Source organism: Cherax quadricarinatus, chromosome 16 (assembly GCF_038502225.1).
Source record: "Cherax quadricarinatus isolate ZL_2023a chromosome 16, ASM3850222v1, whole genome shotgun sequence".
In the NCBI taxonomy this organism is placed as follows: Eukaryota; Metazoa; Arthropoda; class Malacostraca; order Decapoda; family Parastacidae; genus Cherax; species Cherax quadricarinatus.
This window is the reverse complement of record NC_091307.1, coordinates 50,696,592-50,708,552: the sequence shown is the minus strand read 5'-3', so window position 1 is coordinate 50,708,552 and position 11,961 is coordinate 50,696,592. Positions and strand designations below refer to the sequence as shown.

General features: G+C 38.6%; 1 pseudogene; it reads right to left on the bottom strand.

Annotated features, from left to right (window-relative positions):
* Window positions 1-239: 239 nt before the first annotated feature.
* The window catches only part of LOC128688966 (glutamate receptor ionotropic, kainate 2-like), a 250,561-nt pseudogene continuing 238,839 nt past the window's right edge, over window positions 240-11,961 (bottom strand).

Here is an 11,961-nt window from a genome sequence, read left to right as displayed (position 1 = left end):
TAGTATCTGCCATGTTGATAAATTAGACACATGTGCAACACTTGGGAATCTTTAATGAGGAAACGCATCGCCACACAGTGGCTTCATCAGTCCATACAAAGGAGAATGGTGAAGACCTGGAGTTTAAGGTAATCAGTCCCTCAGCCTTGAGTCGATGTAGTTAGTCAATCAATCTTGAAAAGATGGACTGATTACATCGACTCAAGGTTGAGGGACTGATTACCTCAAACTCCTCCTGTTCATCCTTTGTATGGACTGATGAAGCCACTGTGTGGCGAAACGTTTCCTCATTAAAGATACCCAAGTGTTGCACATGTGTCTAATTTATCAACTTGTCGGTTCTCTGAACCATTCATCTACACACCTGCCATATTCATTGACAATATTTGCCGTATTTATCGGCAATACCTACTATCCTACTAGACAATACAGTGACTTTGTAAAATCAAAGTTTTGGTAGATATGGTCGTACATTATTTCCCCTTTGTATACATCGCAGAGACGTATGATTCTTATGGATTGCGGTTGTCTTGATTTAAACTGGAAACGATGTATTGATGTTTTTGTAACTTGGGTATTAAGTGACCTAGGCTGCTTTAGTGTCAAACTGAAGATATCAACTGGAAGGGAAGATCTGGAGACTGAAGACCTCCCTCCTGCTTCACTTCAATTGTTGACTCTCGAGTAGATGACTCGACTGAGCGCCGGGAGATGCGATCCAGAGATTGAATGCTGTGATTGGCTACAACGGAAGGAGACGGGAATTCGTCTTGCATGATCTTCGCTGGTGGGGTTTCTCTGGCTGGTTCCTGAGCAGACAGAACATGACAATAATTTGCAATCATATATCAATGAAACAGAAATAGTGTAATAAATTGCCTAATGTTAAATTATTTAGAAGACTGGCGCTGTGATCATTAAAATAGAAAGACCACCATTACGTGGAAATTTTAAAATAATATTATTAATAACTATACAGAGAAAATTTTTTCAATTATATTTTAAGCCTTTAATAAGAGGTAAGCATTGTGTTCATGGATCTTTTTAAACAGTCGGCCAGTCTCGAGTGATCATTTGGCGGCCTGCGAGGAGGATCAGTTATTATGCTCGAGGATAACAAGATTGGAGGCGCCTCATTCACACCACAAGTGTTGACGAGAAACACTGACAGAAATATATGATACAATGATTCTGAATTTGCCAACCTGCAAAACACAGTCTTGTATTAATGATAACGAAACTAACTAAGAGGCACATAGGAACAATATTGACAATGACAATTTAAAACATAGAATAATGTAACGAAAATGAAGAACGCACTTCCCAGATAACACTAGATAACCATATACCTACATAACCATACACATTGACAGCCCCAAACTAAAAAGAATAACTTACCAGGTAAAATGAAATATCTTTGCCGGAAAAGTAATGAGTATCAAAACAAGCTTCCACGAGATAAAGGTAACTTACCTGTGGCTGTCATGAGATTGGATCCTTGGATGAGAAGGAATGCTGAGAGGCGGTGAAGGCTGGGTCATAAGTTTTCATGGAGAGGAAGGAAGGACCGTTCTCTTGCTCTGGTGGCTTCTTTCTCACCGGCTTGGACGACGACTCACAAGAGACAGCAAATTTAATTTCCTTGCTCATTTCTGTCCAAACGGAAGCCTGGGGAGAATAATATCGTAAATGTTTAGAATTGTTGTATTGTTGCACGATCCAGAGGTTGGGCTATGGGTTCTTGTGTTTTTTCTTCTTATCTTCTCTTTGTACAAAAATGGTATACAATGCCGACAAGATGAAATTAAGACACATGTGCAACATCTGGGTATCTTTATTGTAGACGTTTCGCCATCCAGTGGCTTTATCAATACAAATTCCAGGACATAACTTGAAGATAGTAGAACTACGTACATAGTTCTACTATCTTCATGTCCTGGAATTTGTATTGATAAAGCCACTGGATGGCGAAACGTCTACAATAAAGATACCCAGATGTTGCACATGTGTCTTAATTTTATCTTCTCTTTCTCCTAAAGTACTGTAATGGCACTGTTGTTATACTCTGTCTCGTTACATGATATAGAGCAGCTGTAAAAATGTTGAGTCTTCACAGTGGGGCGCCTCCAGCCTACCAAGGAAACTAGATATCACTTAAATATTTTTCATGTGCTTACGAATGGCAACAGACACACAAATTCTCATTCATTATCATCAACTACATAACTCTAATGCAGAATTATAAGAGTCATATAGAGACTTATTATACAAAATAAAGTTAATATGAAATAATTGCTGTTGCTTATAGTGTGAGCTGTTTGAAAAGAACAGTTTAATGAAAGAAAACTTGTGTATATAAGAATTAAAGACAGTTTGATCTCTCACAAGACTTTTCTTTAACAGATACCAAGAACAAAAAAGGCTGATAATAGACTTAAGAAGGAACACAGAAAGTGGATCAGACACTGACCTACCAGGATCAGTGTCTGATCAACGTGGAGAGAGTCTCGGGGGCGTTGACCCCCGAAACTCTCCCCACGTATACTCTCCAGGTATTCAAAATTCGTCCATAAAATTAGGAAATTCCGCAGCCCAAATAAGAAAACTTTAAGTTAATTGAACGTAAGTTAATCAAATATAGTCAAATACCTTAACATATTTCTGATGAAAAGAGACATTTAGTAATTATTTCACAGAAACTAATTTGGTTAAAAAAAACTGGCAAATGATAATTTACCCAACCTGATGAGCGTTCTAATGTTTATGTATTATTTGTGAAAAAAAAATTGATATTGTTTTTATTGCTATTTTTTGCTACACAGGAACTCTGTAGAGTAGAATTTTATTTTCCCTCTTTATGTTAATTGGGATTGCTATTCCTGCAAAAAACGCTAATGGAATTATCTCTTGGAAAACACCTTAGATTTTAATTTGTCTTTGTTGTAGTTAAACAAACATACTTGGTGTGAAAGAATGCTAGATAACAATAGAAGAGCATCATGCTACATACACCAGAGCTGAAACTAATAAGCTTCCATTGCTCAAGCGTATTCCACTTTACAGCTTAATCGGGTTTTTATGAGACGAGAACCAGAATATCGTAGCTCTGGTTTCTAGCTTTTCCCACTGGACACTTGTCCTATTCCATCACTGGTTAGGATGTATATTTGTCCATGAAAGTAGTCTGTACATCTTAGTGGTATATATTCAACTAATTTTATATTATTGTTTGTTGCTGAGAGAGTTGTTTAAAAAGGGATTCAGACACAAACAGTTGTGTTAAAATTGCGTAACAAACTTAGTTATCATGATGGAAAGATCAAATATCCTTATCAATACCGAATAAGGCAGAAGAACTTACATGTTCTTCAGTGGCAAGCTTTCTTGATTTCCAAACAAACTCGCAGACGGCTACAACGGAGGCCAGACCCATACCAGCGAGGAGCACTACAAAGACACCTCCCACGTTGTTGAGACCAAGTTCGTTGGCTTTTGAAGAGCTCTTAGACTCGTCGTCCTAAGAGAAGGATGTGAAAACCTCGTCAGGAAGATATGGCATAGAAGCTTTGGTTGCATGAACACAGGAAGACTCGGACTCTCTTTATTTTCAACCTAATATGGATATTTCTTAATGGAACTGATTAAAAGTGAATATGAAAAATTGTATTTCGGCATATAAGGAGCGCGCTTTTTACCCACAAAAATTCTCGGGAAGAAGGGCAGGCTTCGGGTTAACTGACAAGTGGTGGTTACAATGCTGCCGTCCAAGTAACCCAACTTCAACCCACTCCACAAAACTTCTTTCAAGGTTAAGAGTAATTAGTAATTATCATAACTTACTGCCATAATTCACATATAACCTACGTATTACCGGTACGTAATAAGCCCACCAGTTTCAGCAATGGTAAATATTTTTAAAGTAACCGTCCTTAAATAACAGGTAGCCATCGCTAGGTCCCTCATCATTCAACTACACTGTGAGCATAAGAACACAATAAAAGAGGAACACTGCAAGAGGCCTACTGACACATACTGTACAGGTCCTTCTCTAACCCAAACCCACTAAAAAAAAATATTTGCCCAACCCATTTGCAAGGCTACCCAAGGAATAAGCTTAGATGGCCCTGTTAACTCATGTTGTGAAAGTCCCACTCAAATTTAGGGTCCACTTTATATACTCATGCGTCTTATATGACGGGAAAGAAAATACGATATTTAAAAAACAATCCGTACTAATTTTACAGCTTTTCAAAAAACTAAAATCTTAATCTGTAAAATACATAAAATGTTCACAATTTTCAATAAGTCAAATAAATAGGACAATTTTCAATATCTATTTGCAATAGATATTGAAGAACTGATATTTTTTTGGTAACGAGATGAAGATAAGTTTGACCAAATTAACACGACAAGTGAAGGTTCTGTTGTAACAAGTGAAGGTTCTGTTGTAACAAGTGAAGGTTCTGTTGTAACAAGTGAAGGTTCTGTTGTAACAAGTGAAGGTTCTGTTGTAACAAGTGAAGGTTCTGTTGTAACAAGTGAAGGTTCTGTTGTAAGAAGTGAAGGTTCTGTTGTAACAAGTGAAGGTTCTGTTGTAACAAGTGAAGGTTCTGTTGTAAGAAGTGAAGGTTCTGTTGTAACAAGTGAAGGTTCTGTTGTAACAAGTGAAGGTTCTGTTGTAACAAGTGAAGGTTCTGTTGTAACAAGTGAAGGTTCTGTTGTAACAAGTGAAGGTTCTGTTGTAACAAGTGAAGGTTCTGTTGTAACAAGTGAAGGTTCTGTTGTAACAAGTGAAGGTTCTGTTGTAACAAGTGAAGGTTCTGTTGTAACAAGTGAAGGTTCTGTTGTAACAAGTGAAGGTTCTGTTGTAACAAGTGAAGGTTCTGTTGTAACAAGTGAAGGTTCTGTTGTGACAAGTGAAGGTTCTGTTGTGACAAGTGAAGGTTTTGTTGTAACAAGTGAAGGTTCTGTTGTAACAAGTGAAGGTTCTGTTGTAAAAAGTGATGGTTCTGTTGTAACAAGTGAAGGTTCTGTTGTAACAAGTGAAGGTTCTGTTGTAACAAGTGAAGGTTCTGTTGTAACAAGTGAAGGTTCTGTTGTAACAAGTGAAGGTTCTGTTGTAACAAGTGAAGGTTCTGTTGTAACAAGTGAAGGTTCTGTTGTAACAAGTGAAGGTTCTGTTGTAACAAGTGAAGGTTCTGTTGTAACAAGTGAAGGTTCTGTTGTAACAAGTGAAGGTTCTGTTGTAACAAGTGAAGGTTCTGTTGTAACAAGTGAAGGTTCTGTTGTAACAAGTGAAGGTTCTGTTGTAACAAGTGAAGGTTCTGTTGTAACAAGTGAAGGTTCTGTTGTAACAAGTGAAGGTTCTGTTGTAACAAGTGAAGGTTCTGTTGTAACAAGTGAAGGTTCTGTTGTAACAAGTGAAGGTTCTGTTGTAACAAGTGAAGGTTCTGTTGTAACAAGTGAAGGTTCTGTTGTAACAAGTGAAACAAGTGAAGGTTCTGTTGTAACAAGTGAAGGTTCTGTTGTAACAAGTGAAGTTGTAACAAGTGAAGGTTCTGTTGTAACAAGTGAAGGTTCTGTTGTAACAAGTGAAGGTTCTGTTGTAACAAGTGAAGGTTCTGTTGTAACAAGTGAAGGTTCTGTTGTAACAAGTGAAGGTTCTGTTGTAACAAGTGAAGGTTCTGTTGTAACAAGTGAAGGTTCTGTTGTAACAAGTGAAGGTTCTGTTGTAACAAGTGAAGGTTCTGTTGTAACAAGTGAAGGTTCTGTTGTAACAAGTGAAGGTTCTGTTGTAACAAGTGAAGGTTCTGTTGTAACAAGTGAAGGTTCTGTTGTAACAAGTGAAGGTTCTGTTGTAACAAGTGAAGGTTCTGCTGTAACAAGTGAAGGTTCTGTTGTAACAAGTGAAGGTTCTGTTGTAACAAGTGAAGGTTCTGCTGTAACAAGTGAAGGTTCTGTTGTAACAAGTGAAGGTTCTGTTGTAACAAGTGAAGGTTCTGTAACAAGTTGTAACAAGTGAAGGTTCTGTTGTAACAAGTGAAGGTTCTGTTGTAACAAGTGAAGGTTCTGTTGTAACAAGTGAAGGTTCTGTTGTAACAAGTGAAGGTTCTGTTGTAACAAGTGAAGGTTCTGTTGTAACAAGTGAAGGTTCTGTTGTAACAAGTGAAGGTTCTGTTGTAACAAGTGAAGGTTCTGTTGTAACAAGTGAAGGTTCTGTTGTAACAAGTGAAGGTTCTGTTGTAACAAGTGAAGGTTCTGTTGTAACAAGTGAAGGTTCTGTTGTAACAAGTGAAGGTTCTGTTGTAACAAGTGAAGGTTCTGTTGTAACAAGTGAAGGTTCTGTTGTAACTAGTGAAGGTTCTGTTCTAACAAGTGAAGGTTCTGTTGTAACAAGTGAAGGTTCTGTTGTAACAAGTGTTGTAACAAGTGAAGGTTCTGTTGTAACAAGTGAAGGTTCTGTTGTAACAAGTGTTGTAACTAGTGAAGGTTCTGTTGTAAAAAGTGAAGGTTCTGTTGTAACAAGTGAAGGTTCTGTTGTAACAAGTGAAGGTTCTGTTGTAACAAGTGAAGGTTCTGTTGTAACAAGTGAAGGTTCTGTTGTAACAAGTGAAGGTTCTGTTGTAACAAGTGAAGGTTCTGTTGTAACAAGTGAAGGTTCTGTTGTGAAGGTTCTGTTGTAACAAGTGAAAGTTCTGCTGTAACAAGTGAAGGTTCTGTGTAACAAGTGAAGGTTCTGTTGTAACAAGTGAAGGTTCTGTTGTAACAAGTGAAGGTTCTGTTGTAACAAGTGAAGGTTCTGTTGTAACAAGTGAAGGTTCTGTTGTAACAAGTGAAGGTTCTGTTGTAACAAGTGAAGGTTCTGTTGTAACAAGTGAAGGTTCTGTTGTAACAAGTGAAGGTTCTGTTGTAACAAGTGAAGGTTCTGTTGTAACAAGTGAAGGTTCTGTTGTAACAAGTGAAGGTTCTGTTGTAACAAGTGAAGGTTCTGTTGTAACAAGTGAAGGTTCTGTTGTAACAAGTGAAGGTTCTGTTGTAACAAGTGAAGGTTCTGCTGTAACAAGTGAAGGTTCTGTTGTAACAAGTGAAGGTTCTGTTGTAACAAGTGAAGGTTCATGACTCACGAAATCGTAATGACACGACTGCAAACAAACCGTACCACGGCCGGGGATAGAACCCACGATCAGAGAGTCTCAAAACTCCAGACCGTCGCGTTAGCCACTGGACCAGCTAGCCACAATAAGATTCGTCCAACTAGGTACATTTCTACACCATAGGAAGGTTAGCATAGGCACCACTGTGACCACAAATGCAAATGCTAGCGTGGCCGTGACGAACTCTAGCTCAAGTCCCCTCAAAGCCGTTAACATGACTCACGAAATCGTAATAAGAGTTTTGAGAGTCTCTGATCGCGGGTTCTATCCCCGCCCGTGGTACGGTTTGTTTAACTGAAGATTCTGTTGTAACAACTGAAGGTTCTTCTGTAACAAGTGAGTCATATACTTCTTGAAGTGCTTCTACAGTATATTCTTGATCCTTTCATCACATGAGAGACACAACCTCAAGCAAATGTTTTGTTAGTGGGATGGATTGTAAAGGATCTGCCTAGTATGGGCCAACAAGCCAGCTGAAGTGATCCTCCTTTCTTATGTTCTTATGTCTTTCCTAAGTTTCTCAAGGTCACTGTCTCCAACGGTCAGACAAGAACTAGCAAGCTTAAGCGACTTTCCCGGTCTTGTTTGTACATAAAGTTGAATTTACACACATCTCATGATTGTATTGTGATCTACGATCATTATTTGCACTACACACATGGTGCCTGAAGCCTCACCGGTTTGGTATAGGAACTATAGATTTGTTGAGAAGCCTCGCTGATTACCAAAGAATATTTAAGTAGAACACAGATGCCTGTTTTATGTACATGAACTACAAGGTTGATACTGGCTCTATAGGCTTGATGCGCTGATCAACTTAGTGTACAGTTCTGACAGCATAAAAAGTAAAGTAAAACCTTGGGTAGTTTCAAGTATAGGTTGGATGGGTACGCGAGTGACAGGGGTTGGATTTGAGTGGGTCTTGCACCCGAGTTAGTGGATTTATCATGGATTTAATTAATTTTATTAATTTTTAAAAATCTTTTAAACAGATGTGATTATTATTGTTGTTTTTTTAAGCGGGAAGTGAAACTAAGCGGAGTGAAGTAGACTGAAAATTAAATTACCAGGAATTAAATTACCGGAATCCAATTACCGAGAGTCAAATTACCGGTAAAGAGTTTCCCACCACCACAGTTTTGGCTGCACCTACAAACTGTCCTCCATCTTGGATTTATTGCAGTGTTCATTCTCTTGTTGCTTTATTATTATCTCGTGTTTCTAATTCTCAGTTTTTTGTTTCCTGACACTTAGTTCATTTCTAAGTTCATTTATCGCATGACTAAGCTGTTGAATAGTCGTATTTTCTTCATTTATCACAGATTTTGTTATTTTTAAGCACCGAGGAACAGCGACCCAAAATTATGGAAACACGTTCACCTTCAGAGTCCAGGAGCTGTACTGCCCAGCTAGGCTCAAGTCCGACTAAGTTGTCTTTGAAAACATTACTACTCTTTATTCTTGCTTGTAAGCTCATTATTCCACATCAATTAGCTGTGCCTCTAATTGCTCCAATATCATGTCAACTACTAATTGTTAGGAAAGCTTAGAAAATTATCAGATTGACGTTTTCCTTCAGTTGGTTTAGAATTAGTTTCTGGACTTCAGATTTTGTTTGTAGGTAGCTAGGCGTAGAATTAAAATTATTACTGAAATTCTTAGTTTTCCGATGACCACAAGCTTAATTTCCTCCTCTATAGAAGCTTAGGTTAGATTCACCTAAGTTAGGCAGTAATTGTTTAGCTAGTCACTAAATCCTCACACTAATCAAACAAAAAATATTAAGTAAATGAAAGGTAAGACTAAATCCCAGTTTTAAGCACAGCACTAATTAATGAGTCGTCGCTCTAACTACTACGAAATGATGTTCCGACGATGTCAGTATAACCCGCAATAAAAGTTTGACTCTCCGCTTCTATACATGTATTTCGTGTAACATTACACAAGGGCTAGTGTTGGACCATTGTCCAAACTCAAATCCTGGCATCAATATTTTATTTGCTTCGAAAAACAAGCGCTTAATATCACCACGGAGCGTTTGAATTGTGAACAATGTCCAGTCCCAGCCTTGATGTTCTATAAACAATGTCCAGTCCCAGCCTTGATGTTCTATAAACAATGTCCAGTCCCAGCCTTGATGTTCTATAAACAATGTCCAGTCCCAGCTTTGATGTTCTGTAAACAATGTCCAGTCCCAGCCTTGATGTTCTGTAAACAATGTCCAGTCCCAGCCTTGATGTTCTATTAACAATGTCCAGTCCTAGCCTTGATGTTCTGTAAACAATGTCCAGTCCCAGCCTTGATGTTCTATAAACAATATCCAGTCCCAGCCTTGATGTTCTATAAACAATGTCCAGTCCCAGCCTTGATGTTCTATAAACAATGTCCAGTCCCAGCCTTGATGTTCTATAAACAATGTCCAGTCCCAGCCTTGATGTTCTATAAACAATGTCCAGTCCCAGCCTTGATGTTCTATAAACAATGTCCAGTCCCAGCCTTGATGTTCTATAAACAATGTCCAGTCCCAGCCTTGATGTTCTATAAACAATGTCCAGTCCCAGCCTTGATGTTCTATAAACAATGTCCAGTCCCAGCCTTGATGTTCTATAAACAATGTCCAGTCCCAGCCTTGATGTTCTATAAACAATGTCCAGTCCCAGCCTTGATGTTCTGTAAACAATGTCCAGTCCCAGCCTTGATGTTCTATAAACAATGTCCAGTCTCAGCCTTGATGTTCTGTAAACAATGTCCAGTCCCAGCCTTGATGTTCTATAAACAATGTCCAGTCTCCGCCTTGATGTTCTATAAACAATGTCCAGTCCCAGCCTTGATGTTCTATAAACAATGTCCAGTCCCAGCCTTGATGTTCTATAAACAATGTCCAGTCCCAGCCTTGATGTTCTATAAACAATGTCCAGTCTCAGCCTTGATGTTCTATAAACAATGTCCAGTCCCAGCCTTGATGTTCTATAAACAATGTCCAGTCTCAGCCTTGATGTTGTATAAACAATGTCCAGTCTCAGCCTTGATGTTCCGTAAACAATGTCCAGTCCCAGCCTTGATGTTCCGTAAACAATGTCCAGTCCCAGCCTTGATGTTGTATAAACAATGTCCAGTCTCAGCCTTGATGTTGTATAAACAATGTCCAGTCTCAGCCTTGATGTTGTATAAACAATGTCCAGTCCCAGCCTTGATGTTGTATAAACAATGTCCAGTCCCAGCCTTGATGTTCTATAAACAATGTCCAGTCTCAGCCTTGATGTTGTATAAACAATGTCCAGTCTCAGCCTTGATATTCTATAAACAATGTCCAATCTCAGCCTTGATGTTCCGTAAACAATGTCCAGTCCCAGCCTTGATGTTCTATAAACAATGTCCAGTCCCAGCCTTGATGTTGTATAAACAATGTCCAGTCCCAGCCTTGATGTTGTATAAACAATGTCCAGTCTCAGCCTTGATGTTCTATAAACAATGTCCAGTCTCAGCCTTGATGTTCCGTAAACAATGTCCAGTCTCAGCCTTGATGTTCTATAAACAATGTCCAGTCTCAGCATTGATGTTCCGTAAACAATGTCCAGTCTCAGCCTTGATGTTCTATAAACAATGTCCAGTCTCAGCCTTGATGTTCTGTAAACAATGTCCAGTCCCAGCCTTGATGTTCTATAAACAATGTCCAGTCTCAGCCTTGATGTTCTATAAACAATGTCCAGTCCCAGCCTTGATGTTCTATAAACAATGTCCAGTCCCAGCCTTGATGTTCTATAAACAATGTCCAGTCTCAGCCTTGATGTTCTGTAAACAATGTCCAGTCTCAGCCTTGATGTTCTATAAACAATGTCCAGTCTCAGCCTTGATGTTCCGTAAACAATGTCCAGTCTCAGCCTTGATGTTCTATAAACAATGTCCAGTCTCAGCCTTGATGTTCCGTAAACAATGTCCAGTCTCAGCCTTGATGTTCTATAAACAATGTCCAGTCTCAGCCTTGATGTTCTATAAACAATGTCCAGTCTCAGCCTTGATGTTGTATAAACAATGTCCAGTCTCAGCCTTGATGTTGTATAAACAATGTCCAGTCTCAGCCTTGATGTTCTGTAAACAATGTCCAGTCTCAGCCTTGATGTTCTATAAACAATGTCCAGTCTCAGCCTTGATGTTCTGTAAACAATGTCCAGTCTCAGCCTTGATGTTCTATAAACAATGTCCAGTCCCAGCCTTGATGTTCTGTAAACAATGTCCAGTCCCAGCCTTGATGTTCTATAAACAATGTCCAGTCCCAGCCTTGATGTTCTATAAACAATGTCCAGTCCCAGCCTTGATGTTCTGTAAACAATGTCCAGTCCCAGCCTTGATGTTCTGTAAACAATGTCCAGTCCCAGCCTTGATGTTCTGTAAACAATGTCCAGTCTCAGCCTTGATGTTCTATAAACAATGTCCAGTCTCAGCCTTGATGTTCTGTAAACAATGTCCAGTCCCAGCCTTGATGTTCTATAAACAATGTCCAGTCCCAGCCTTGATGTTCTGTAAACAATGTCCAGTCCCAGCCTTGATGTTCTGTAAACAGGTTTGTCTTTTACTTTAAATTATTTTTTCTCTTGCTTTTAGACTTTTGTGGTTTATGGAAGGTTTATTTTAATGTTTATCACGAATTTACATAAAATTCTCACAGTCTCACTAAAATGAAAATATAAATATATGGTCTGGCAGACTTCTTTAATACGATATTGTTCTGATAAAAAAAAAAGCTTGAGATAATTTCCAACTACGGTCACTTTTGCACTGAATATATATATATATATATATATATATA